This window comes from Vulpes lagopus, chromosome 1 (genome assembly GCF_018345385.1).
Source record: "Vulpes lagopus strain Blue_001 chromosome 1, ASM1834538v1, whole genome shotgun sequence".
Classification (NCBI taxonomy): Eukaryota; Metazoa; Chordata; class Mammalia; order Carnivora; family Canidae; genus Vulpes; species Vulpes lagopus.
The window spans coordinates 7,402,125-7,414,358 of NC_054824.1; positions in this window are offsets into that span (position 1 = coordinate 7,402,125).

The window sequence follows — 12,234 nt, forward strand, 5'->3', positions numbered from 1 at the left end:
CCTTAAGTTGGAAGACTTTGTGTTTTTAAGTGTGCAGATGTGAGAGTTCTTACTGATGAAACTTAACATCATTTTTGGCCGCAAATCCCATCATGATGCAATATTCCCAGACACGTTCAGAACGGTCTCTGCGCGGCAGCGGCGGCTGTGGGAAGGCTGCTTCTTTCTCACATTTGTTTATTTATCTATTTATTTATTTATTTATTTATTTATTTATTTATTTACTTATTAAGATTTTATTTATTCGTGAGACACCACCAGAGAGAGGGGCAGAGACACAGGCAGAGGGAGAAGCAGGCTCCCCACGGGGAGCCCGATGCGGGACTCGATCCCGGGACCCCGGGGTCACGCCCTGGGCCGAAGGCTGATGCTCGACCGCTGAGCCCCCCCAGGTACACCCAAAAAAGTCTTTAGATGCAGACGCACAGAGGCTCCTTCTGTCCCTCCCACACCCCCAGTACAGTCCTGCCTGGGGTCCTTGCAGTGGCTTCCCTCTGCCGGGGACAGCCTTCCCAGAGGGTCACACTGTGGCCCCCTGTGTCCTTGGGGCTGTGCTCAGATGGTACCTCCTCAAGGGCCTCTCTGACCCGACGGAGGGAAGGGCTCGTCCCCACCAGCCTCTCTGCCCCCTCCAAGCACGCCCTGCGGCTCCCTTGCTCGGTTCACGGTGGGTAGTCAGCTGTGCACCCCCTCACCCCAACACGCGCGCGTGCACACACACACACACACACACACACACTGATATGAGGGCCAGGGCTGCCGAGCATGAATATTGAGCAAGAGACTGCCCCCAGGTCCTCTTAAGGTACTGGCTGTCGGGTGGTCACCCCACCTCCACCCCCAGGGGTGCAGAGAGAGGTGGGGAGAGGGAGGAACACAAGAAGTAGAAACTGCTCCGGCGCAACCCGACGCATGAGGTCACCAGGCAGCTTTACTTTAACTTCTTTTTAAATCTAATTTGTTTCATTTGCTTCAGTTAAAAACAAACAAAAAGTCTCGCCCTGTCTCTCTGTGGCCCACAAACGACCCTGACTTTGGTCGGAGGCAAAAGCTGGCAGAACGGATAAATACAGTAAAGTACCTCGGGGCTGTAAGTTCGAGCGTTTGATCTGCCCCCAGATTTCTCCAGAAACATGAACGGGCCTACGCCCCTGTTCCGGGCGCCCTGCGGGCCCAGGGCCAGACCGCAGGGAAGCTGACGCCCGGCGGGGCCCTGCCTCCCGCGGCCTCGGGGTGCGGGCTCCCTGGGGTTGGGGACACTAGGGTGACTTACCCGCCCCAGGGGACAGTATCGCCTCCTTGTACCACTGGAGAGCTCACGCCGTGAGGCAGGGAATGTTCCACAGAGTGAAAGATTGTGGCCGGGGCGGCCCACCCTCCTGCCAGGCTCCTCCAGAGCAGCACCTGGGCCGGGCCGCGCTGGGTTTGGAAGCTTCCAGAAGGCAGGCGGGCACTTGAGGCCCTTCCCTTCCTGGAGAGGCCACTGCACACACCCATGGAGTGACTCCCACCCAGGCCTCCCATCCTGGGGTCCCCGGGGCCCCCGAGAAGCCACGCAGAGGCCTGAGAGGACGCGTGTGCAGAATGGGCCTTGCTTCCCTTACTCTGGGAAGAGGTTTCTGGGCGCTCACGCCCCCTCTCGAGGAGGCTAACAGGGAAGAGGCCTGGGGCTGGGCCTCTCTGGGCGCTGGTCACCCCGGCTCGGGCAGGAGGAAGGGGCTGCCCTCGGCTGGCACCACAGGGCCGCCCCGGGAGCCTCTGCCTTGTGCTACGGCGGCTCCGGGCGTCAGAGCCTGTCCCCCAACCCCCAGGCCCCCCGAAGGCGGCCTCACGTGGCAGTGTCCTCGCCCATGTGTCTCCTTGCCCCTCGTTACCGTCTGGCGGTTACAGGACTGTTTTTGTGCCATCAAACCTGATCATGTCAGTAGCACAGAGGAATAAGCGATTATTCTTAATTCGACAGACTATGTTACTCTAATCGGCAGAAATCAACAGATGCCCTTTTAGCCATTGAGTTAATTAATAGATTTTATTTATTTACCCATGAGAGACACAGAGAGAGAGAGGCAGAGACACAGGCGGAGGGAGAGGCAGGCTCCCTCCAGGGACTCGATCCTGGGACCCCGGGGTCACGGCCTGGGCCGAAGGCAGACGCTCAACCGCTGAGCCACCCAGGCGTCCCTAGCCATTGAATTTAATATCCTACATGTCACAAAATTTGATTAAAAATATGAGAGGTTATTAGTGCAAAATATGGGCACGTTTTAATGATGGCAGCAGTTTTTACACCACGCACCCTGAATTTGGGGTTCTGCAAGGGAGCTAAGTGTGGGCGAACCACATCATAGCCCGCTTCCCCAGCATTCAGAGGAGTAACAGTCGAGCCGGCGTGTCTCCTTCTCCCGAATTTCCAAAGCACCCGAGTGATCGCTCCTGCCCCCACCACCCTGCGCTCTGCGTCCCCAGACCCCCAGACCGGGCTCATCTCCCCGAGGCCAGGGTCCCCCACCCCATACCTCCGGCTCAGCGCCCCATGTCCGCCACCCTGTCCTTTCTCGGCCTTCTACTAAACCTCCGGGCTGACCTGCCCGCCCTCGGGGTTCCCGGGACCCCCGGAGCAGCCGCCCTCTTGGCACTTACATTGCGTCCCTGAGTTGTCCCCGAAAGGCCCTGGGCACAGCATGGCCAGAGGCTTCGCGCCCCGCGTGCCTAGCTCCCGGCGCAGAGGAGACAGCCAGTAAACGATGAAAGAATGAGTAAGTGGGGCGCCCCTGGGGGGCTCAGGGGTGAGCGTCTGCCTTTGGCTCCGGGCGTGATCCGGGGTCCCGGGTTCGAGTCCCGCATCGGGATCCTCATGGGCAGCCTGCTTCTCCCTCTGCCTGTGTCTCTGCCTCTCTCTGTGTGTCCCTCATGGAAAAAATAAAATCTTTTTAAAAATGAACAAGTGCCTAGTGAACACCTGCACACTATCGTAGCAGCTTTGGGGAGCTCCGGTTCCCGACCCCAGAGCCGCCCCCCGAGCGCACAGTTCAGGATGTTGAAGGACTGAGCGGCGGCCCCACAGCTGCGCCCCGACGCCTGGCAATTCAGCCTCGGGATTGTCCCTCATCAGTCCTCATTCCTGCGCCTCCCCCTCGGCCCTACTTCCCTTCTCTGCGCACCTGCCTCTTCTGAGCCCTCCACACACATGGGGTCATGCCACATGTGGCCGTTGTGACCGGCTTCTTTCGTTTGGGGTCAAGTGTCCAAGGTTCCCGCCGCTGCAGCCCGTTACCGATGCTCCGTTTCTGGAAGGCTGGAAAGCCGGCCCTTGTCTGCACGCACCTCCCACGGCGCCCCGTTCCTCCCGGGGTGGATAGAGCTGTGTTCCCACTTTCTGACGAACACGGGTAAGGCTGCCCATAAACACTCACGACACATTGTGGGGGGGACACATATCTCCATCTCTCTCGGGTAGATGCAAAGGGGTGTAGACGCGCTGGGGCCCGTGGTGACTTCTGTCCAACATCTGGTGGAGCTGCCAGACTTACGTTCAAAAATTGCACCATTTTACATTCTCACCAGTGATGTAGGAGGTTCCACTTTCTCCACATCCTGGTCCACACTTGCTATTGTCATGGGATCCCTGGGTGGCTCAGCGGTTGAGCGCCTGCCTTCGGCCCAGGGCGTGATCCTGGAGACCCGGGATCGAGTCCCACATCGGGCTCCCTGCAAGGAGCCTGCTTATCCTTCTGCCTGGGTCTCTGCCTCTCTCTGGGTCTCTCATAAGTAAATAAACAAAATCTTAAAAAAAAAAAAAAACCACTTGCTATTGTCTTTCTCTTTGATCCTAGCCACCCCACTGGTGTGGCATGGCGTGGCGTGTCACTGTGATTTTGATTGGCCTTTCCTTAGCGAGTGAGGGAGCATTTTCCTGTGTGCTTATGGGCCACTTCTATCTGAAGACTATGGAACCGAATGATAACATGTCAGAGCTTCACAGGAAAACCCCACAGATGAGTCCCAAGGAGTAATGCTAAGTGACCTGCCCACGGTTACGCACGGCCGGTAGCAGCACAGGGTCTCTGATGTCCCCCTGACTCCTGTTCTTGCCCACCTGACCCTTCTCTCAGGTTGCCTCTGGATTCCTACCCTGTTGGATGAATGAAGTGACTGTGTTCCTTTATGAGTCCCCATAAGCATGCGCTCTGGTGCTTTTGGACTTTATACCCTGTCTTTCCTTCTTTGGTTGGGTTGGTTTCGTCCCTGAAAACGGTTTTCCCTGGGTACAGACTTTGTACATGAGCAGATGGGTTGTTGTTGTTGTTGTGTTGTTGGTTTTTTTAATAACTCGCAGCACTTAAAGTTTTAAGCAACTGCCGACTGAACTCCAAGCGTTAACTAACTTGAAGAGGCTTTCTTAGCCACGGGAGTGCGAGCGAGGATGGGTTTTAAGTCATAGGATAAATTTAAACCTGTCCACCTGATATTTTCACTGTGACCATGGACACACACACACACACAAAGTATTAAAAAGATAGCAAGTATTTTTAAAAGTATTTAAAGGTAAGGAATGAGGCGGCAGGGCTGGTGAGGACAGATGGAGCACACGGACGGATGTCGGGGTTTGGGAGATTACAGAGATAAGCTGACAGTGCCCCGGCCTCCCAGGGACACAGCACATGGATCTGGAGATTGAGCTGAAGAGAGAAGCCATTCTTAGCATGAATTCTCAGGGAAGGATGAGGTCCTCAGACAATTAATAAAAATGAAAAGAGCTGACTTGGGGGATGGCTGGTACCGGTCAAAATAGGCTAGTTTACGCTGCAGTAGACCAGCAGCCCCAAAAATCTCCAGGGCTTACCAGAAGGTAGTTTTATTCTTTGCTCACCCAGCATTCACCATGGGTTTCCAGGTTGTGGCTTGGCATTCCAGGCCTCTTCCTTCCTTCCTTCTTTCTTTCTTGCTTTCTTCTTTCTTTCAGATTTCTTTATTTGAGAGAGAGCAGGGGAAGGGGCAGAGGAAGAAGGAGAAGGAGAGAATCCCAAGCAAACTCCATGCTGAGCGCAGAGCCCAACACTGGGCTCGATCTCACTGGGCTCGATCTCACCACCCTGAGATCATGAACTGAGTGGATATTAAGAGTCTGATGCTTAACCTACTGAGCCACCCAGGTGCCCCCAGGCTACTTTCATCTTGGCTGTATCTGTCAATATATTTCCATGTTTTCTGCAGCAAGAGAAGAGAAATCTAGAAGATGTCAAACTGACTAATTAGTGGTTCACCTTGGATGTGCCATGGCACATCATTTCTGCTCACAGCCAGTGGCTTAGAGCTTAGCCACATGGCCTTACCTAACTGCTGAGGGGCTGGGAGGTGTGATCCTCCCATAAGCTTGGAAGGAAAGGTGAACTGGACAATGGGTAAGTTCTAGTAACATCTGCGACAGCTGGAGAAGGGGTCCTTTCTGGTCTTCCCCAGGGGAGTTCCTGGAGGGATCTTTGTGATTAGAGTGGCCCTTTCTGGTAGGGGTTGGGGAAGGGGTGTGGACTGCGGGGGTGGAGCTGAAGCAAAGGAGAGATGCATGCGGAAGATAATCACAGCAGGTGTGATAAGCCAGGCAATCTAGATTCCAAGCATTTTCTGAGTTTATTATCTGAATCCCCAAACATGAATGGAGTCTTCCTCCTAGCTAAGATTTGGGGCAACTCAACAAGTATGGCTCATCCTTGCCTGGTTCTAGTTTTTATTTTGATTTAAATTGGAGATACCTCCTTAAGGAACAGTTGAGACAATGCACAGAGTCCCTTATCAAAGTAGCCATGATTCTGTAAGCATTTACATCGTCGTGTTCCCATAATGCACTCTTCCCCTGCTCTCTCAAATAAATAAATCTGAAAGAAAGAAGAAAGCAAGAAAGCAAGCAAGAAAGAAAGAAAGAAAGAAGAAAGGAAGAGGCCTGGAATGCCGAGCCACTACCTGGAAACCCATGGTGAATACTGGATGAGCAAAGAATAAAATTACCTTCTGGTAAGCCATGGAGATTTTTTGGGGCTGCTGGTCTACTGCAGCGTAATCAAGACTCTCTCCCAGTGGGTCTGTGGGGTCAAAACTATTCTTTCATAATGCACCTGGCCTCACCGCAAGAAGCTCTTAATTCTTTAAGTTAGAGACTGAACAAGAGGAATGAGAACTAACAACTACCTATCGTACTCCTGAAGGCCAGCCTCATTCTCTAAGACTCCAAACTCTACTCACCCCCGGGGGAATGGGGAAGGGGGGTTGGGGAGCAGTGTGGACATCAGACCTAACTCAGTTACTGTGGAAACTCAGGACAAGCCAGAGGCCTTGGGACCATGTTCGCTCAAACGGCTCCTATCTTCAGATTGTTGGATTAGCTACTCATTCCCATAATTAACCATCTACCAGGTGGCATCCTGTGCAAATACTTGCTTGAACCAGTTTCAAGCCCGTATCGACATGCTCCTGGTGTCTGTCACTTCCCTTCTGCTGCCAGCATCACTGGCCCTTGCCGATTCGTGGAGTATCGGAGTAGTGTGAATGCCTGGGATAGAATCACGGCAAGAAGATACTGCAGACCTGGAAGACTGGGAGAGAGGGAGTAGCCTTTCAGACACACCGAATCCAAAGAGCATTCAGGAGGACAGGTCCAGTGGCAACACAGAGTGTGGGGGGGGGAGTCAGGGAGGGGGCCACACACCTGGGAATCCTCAGCATCGGTATTTGCAGGCGTGGGAATCAAGAAGAGAATATGCAGATGAGAGGTGTGAAAGTATTTCATCTAATATCGGGTCTTTTATAATTATCATCTTTAATGAAGAAAGAACTTGGGCAGCCCGGGTGGCTCAGTGGTTTAGCGCTCCCTTTGGCCCAGGGCATGATCCTGGAGACCCGGGATTGAGTCCCACGTCGGGCTCCCTGCATGGAGCCTGCTTCTCCCTCTGCCTGTGTCTCTGCCTCTCTCTCTCTCTCTCTCTCTCTCTCTCATGAATAAATAAATAAAATCTTAAAAAAAAAAAAAGAACTTAGGAGGTGAGAAAAAGGAAAAGGAGCCAGGAACCTTCGGAGGAGGAGGATGTAAGAGGCAGGAGAAGGGCCCCACGGGGTTCACAGGAGTCCTTTATCCCTTTAGCAATAAACTCAACCTTCTCAAAGTACAGTCTCAAGACTCTCTCGGTGAGTCTGTGAGGTCAAAACTATTGTTTCATAAGACCGCTAAGGCATTCTGGACCCTTCTCATGCTCCCTCAAGTATACAGTTGAATCTTCCAGGAGCTACACCATGTGTCATATCACAGCCGGAGGAGTGCGTCAGCTGGTAGGAGACTAACTACATCCTATTAAGGCAGGCACCTGCCAAAAAATTTAAACAATGCCATTTACTAAATTTTTTGTTTTGGAAAATATAGCTATTTCTCATAAAGCTGCTTATGGAGATGTCACGGGGTTATTACTTTTAAGATGAATTAATACTTAATAATTTCTCGACTTTAATTTCTAATATAATTAAATAAACACCACACACACACACACACACACACACATACACGTTTTTTGGAGTCTGCAGTAATTTTAAGAGTGAGCAGCGTTCCTGAAACATTTGTTTACTGCCATCGAGTTCCCTAGTTCTTGGAATCCTCAAGCCTTCTAGGAACCCACTGGGGAGACCGTCATTCCCCCTCCCCGCCCTCCCCACCCCCTGCCCACCTGTTCTGCTGAGCCCACACCCCAGCCCGCCCTGCCTCACCAGTTTCCCAGGGTCCCAGACTTTCCACACAGTCATTGCATCCCCCTAACTGCCTGCTGCCTCCGCACCTCCCTGGAGGCCCTGCCCGCCCCCCTGCCCCCCCTCCCTGCACCCCCTGCCCTCTGCTGCCAGCATCCCCAGCGGGATGCTCACACCCCTCACTCTCCCTCAAACACTCCTCCCAAATATCTCCCACCCTCCTTTCGGGGGACCTCGGGTGTATGGAATCGTGTTGCTCCTACTCCGTGTTGCTCCTACTCCCCAGTTTTCGACACATCCATGTCATTTGCACGTGCAGAGCCCTCCTTTTGCGTATTTTCCCTACGCTCACCTGTCCCCCCATCTCACTTGCTCCCCCCAGGTGGCCATGCTAGTCTATGTCCTTTCCCTCCAACCCATCTGCCATAGATTTAGATCTTGTGTGCCCTAAAAAAATATTGGGTGTTATTTTGTGTGTGTTTCCCAACTCATTTAGGGGCGCTGCGTGTAATTTTCCGTGGGGCCGGTGTTCGGGCTTGTCCGTGGCGCCACCAGAAACCCGGTCGTTGCCTCTCGCCACCGGGGGTCGCTGTGGGCCGCGCCCCCCCCCCCCCCCCCCTGCGGTGGGCTCCCCGGGCCTCGGGGTAACAACCCACCTCCTACCTACACAAGGAGACTGGTGGTGACCCACCTCCTTAGCGGAGTCCCTGCGCCAGCCAGTCGTGCTTCTGCATGTTGCCAGCCCGGGGACCCGGCCCTCTGCCCTCACCCACCTCCTTCCCACCCCGACTCGGAGCCCGCAGTGACCCGGGAGACGGGGCTCCCCAGGCCCCAGGGCAGCAGGGAAGGCCGCGGGGGGGGGGGCAGGTGCGTCCAGAAGCCGCGCTCCCCGGTGCTCCCCGGTGCTGACCCGGGGCCTCCGTTTCCCCCTCCTGGGAAGTAGGAGCAACCAGGTCGGTGGGTGGCCGCGGGCGGGACCACAGGGTGGGAGCGAGGGCCTGGGGGTCGGAAAGGGGGGCGGGGCCCGGACGCCCTGGGACGCCGACCTGGGTCCTGGGGTCGAGCAGCCCGAGCAGTGGGGTCAGCGGGGAGGCCCCGGGCCCCCTGGGACCCCGACCTGGGTCCTGGGGTCGAGCAGCGCGAGCAGTGGGGTCAGCGGGAACAGCGGGGAGGCCCCGGGACGCCCTGGGACGCCGACCTGGGTCCTGGGGTCGAGCAGCCCGAGCAGTGGGGTCAGCGGGGACAGCGGGGAGGCCCCGGGACGCCCTGGGACCCCGACCTGGGTCCTGGGGTCGAGCAGCGCGAGCAGTGGGGTCAGCGGGGACAGCGGGGAGGCCCTGGGACGCCCTGGGACGCCGACCTGGGTCCTGGGTCGAGCAGCCCGAGCAGTGGGGTCAGCGGGGACAGCGGGGAGGCTCCGGGACCCCTGGGACGCCGACCTGGGTCCTGGGGTCGAGCAGCCCGAGCAGTGGGGTCAGCGGGGAGGCCCCGGGACCCCTGGGACCCCGACCTGGGCCCCGGCCCGAGCAGCGAGGGGCTCGGCGGGACCCGCTCCGGGGCGGGCGCTCCCGCGCATCGGGCCCTCGGGCCGCCCGGGCCCTGGGGATCAGCCCCTCGCGCCCGCGCCGCGCGCCTCTCGGGCTTATCATTCGGTCGGTTCACCCCACGGACCACGAGATGGTGCTGTCTTTCTGGGGAATCTTTGGTTCGGTCAAACAGGCAACCATCTCTTCCCTCTGGGCCTGAAAGAATACATTTGAATTTAACAATCCTCGCAGCATCTCAGTAGCCAGAATCCGCGTCTCTTTTCCCTTGTGCTTAGAACCGTATTGGGTTGGGGGGGGGGTGCGCCTGGGGGGCTCCGTTGATCAAGCATCCGCCTTGGGCGCAGGTCATCATCCCGAGGTCCCGCGGCCGGTTTCCTGCTCATTGGGGAGTCTGCTTCTCTCTCTTCCCCTGCCCCTTCCCCACTGCTTGTTCTCTTTCAAATAAATAAAATCTTAAAAAACATAAAACAAAAAACAAAACCGTTTTGGGTTCAGATGTGTCATCTTCTGGTTGGCATTCGTCCAAGGCGTAATGCAAGGCAGAGCTGGCGTTCATTACTGCTTTGTGATCCTAATCATTCGCATCAACTTCTCTTCATTGAACCCTTTACCATTTGCAAAGCACTTTTCACCAATTACTCTCAGAATAACTCTATGAAATGGGTATTACTGGTCTCATTTATAGATGAGAAAACCGAGGCTCAGAGCACTACTGATTCAAGGTCACAAAGCCAAAGCTGCCAGAACCAGATCCTGAACCCTTCCCATTGCACTCGGATGAGCCGAACAGGCGCATCCTAGAGACCAGCAGCCAACCACTGGGGACCCAAAAAAGTACAGCCCTGAGGCCAGAAACTTCTGGGGACAACCTCCGGGAGACTTGCCGCGCAAGCAGGGAAGACAGACAGGTACCAGGAAAGACAGACAGGCACCCTCCGGAGACTCAGGCTATCACAGACCACAGGGCCTTAGACGTGTTGCTCAGGTGCGCAGCTGGACAGAGTCCGCAGACGCTCCACGAGAGGACAGATTCTATTAGGTTTATGTTCCGGGAAAATGAACCTGCTTATGCCAGTGGGAAAAACAGATCTTCATTCTGCCTCGAGCCAAAGGTGTAAACTCCATCTCCAAAAACCAACTTTTTCTACCGGCAAGGGCTGTCTTACCGGTTAGGAGATGCGCAGACGATCGTGTACAAGACCATGGGATCCCTTGTTCCAGACCTGCTGCCGGGGTCTGGCCAGGAGCCGGGAAGCCCAATGTCAGGGCGCCGGCCCCACCTCCAGGGGCGCTTCTACCCCAGATGAGGGGCTACAGGTGTAGGTTCAGGTACTTGGACTGTTTTCAGCACCGAAGCAGTTACTCGGAAAGTTGAATAAATTAGTATCGGGCCATTTTAGGGCCCCGGTGTCCGTCTTAGCAATTCAGGAAGTCGTTTTACCGTTTCCCGCGCCCGGGCTTCCCCGCGTGTAAAATGGGAAGAGCAGCACCGACCTCACAGGGTTGTTACCAGGATCGAGGAGTTTATAAAGCAGCAGAACCACGCCCAGCACGCAGCGAGCACCACGTGTTTCTTAAATAACATTAATACATGGATTTGGGCACATCAAAATTTAGAGATTTTAACAAGTGAAATCTTAATTTTTTTCAGGATTCCAAGTAATTCAGAATATTATTTGTATACTCGCAGGTAGAAGAAATATACTCCGGGAAAGACTGCGGTATTTCCTTATGATTAAAATTTGATATCCCACTGAAAATGCATAAATGTGATTAGAATGGTACTATCATCTTCTGCATTTTATAAACATCAGAAATAGGTTAAAAATTCTTCAGGTCCACTATGTCTTTCTAAATTTTATTATTACTGGTGTTGGCAAATAAGCCTACCTGGCAAGAATAATGCAGTGATCGGAATTTTTCCTTCTCCTTTTTTAAAGAAATATTTTCCTTTTTCTCCACTTGGTTTCTTCTGAGTTGGGATACTAGGGATCATTTCTGAGGGTGCCCTGGGGCATTTTCCAGACTCTAAAGATAGCCTCGTCTGAGTTTCTAGGTGACTGGGAATATTCCACAGCAACACTCACCCTGTCTTCAAATTATCAATTTAAAGTTTTTTTTTCTTTGTTAAAGAGAGAGTGAGCATTTTCCCTCAGAGAGTTCATGCAACCCCAGGAGATAGACTGGAATGTTGAGAATGTAATAGGGACAGGATTTGGAAGAAAAACACATGAATTGAAACATTGCTTTCCAATCTAAAAGTTGTTTTTCATGTCTCATTTTGGCATTAATTTTCTTTTAGCACCATATTGTTTCCTGGTAACAGCTTATTTCATTTTTTTGTTGTTGTTATAGCTATTCTTTAAGATTTTTCTTTTTCTTGCAGGCTGTTTTATAAAACAGACTTTGTGGAGAAGAGATGGGGATAAAGATGTGCCATTTCTAGCCACCACGGAACTCCCTCCTCCCACCCACTCCCAGCTCAGAGAGCCCTCTCACTACAGCCAGGCCCCAGAGGGCGTGGGGGGCACAGGGGAGGGACAGAAGTGGGGACATGATCCAGGTACTCAGGTAAAACCAGAACTACGGCATTGCCCTACAGAGACAATACTTAAAAGTTGAAGTTCTTCGGTACCAATATTATGGGACAGTTACACTGAGAATCCGGTGGGCTTCTGTGCATCGAGCCAGGGCCCCAACTAACATCACATTGTTTCCAGGGAAAAATAAAATTCTAATTCCAAATACCTGACCTCAACTGAAGTTTTACAACAGAACTTGAGTGGGGACTATTTCACATCGACCCAACACACTCAGAGACAGTTCCTTTCTATCATTCAGGCTGTCCATCTGTCTGTCCATCGATTCATACTATCTTTTCATTAAGATTTGGCATAATTGCCCAAGAAATGTGAAAAGCAAAAATCTGATAGAAATGAGTTATGCATTTTATATTTATAGA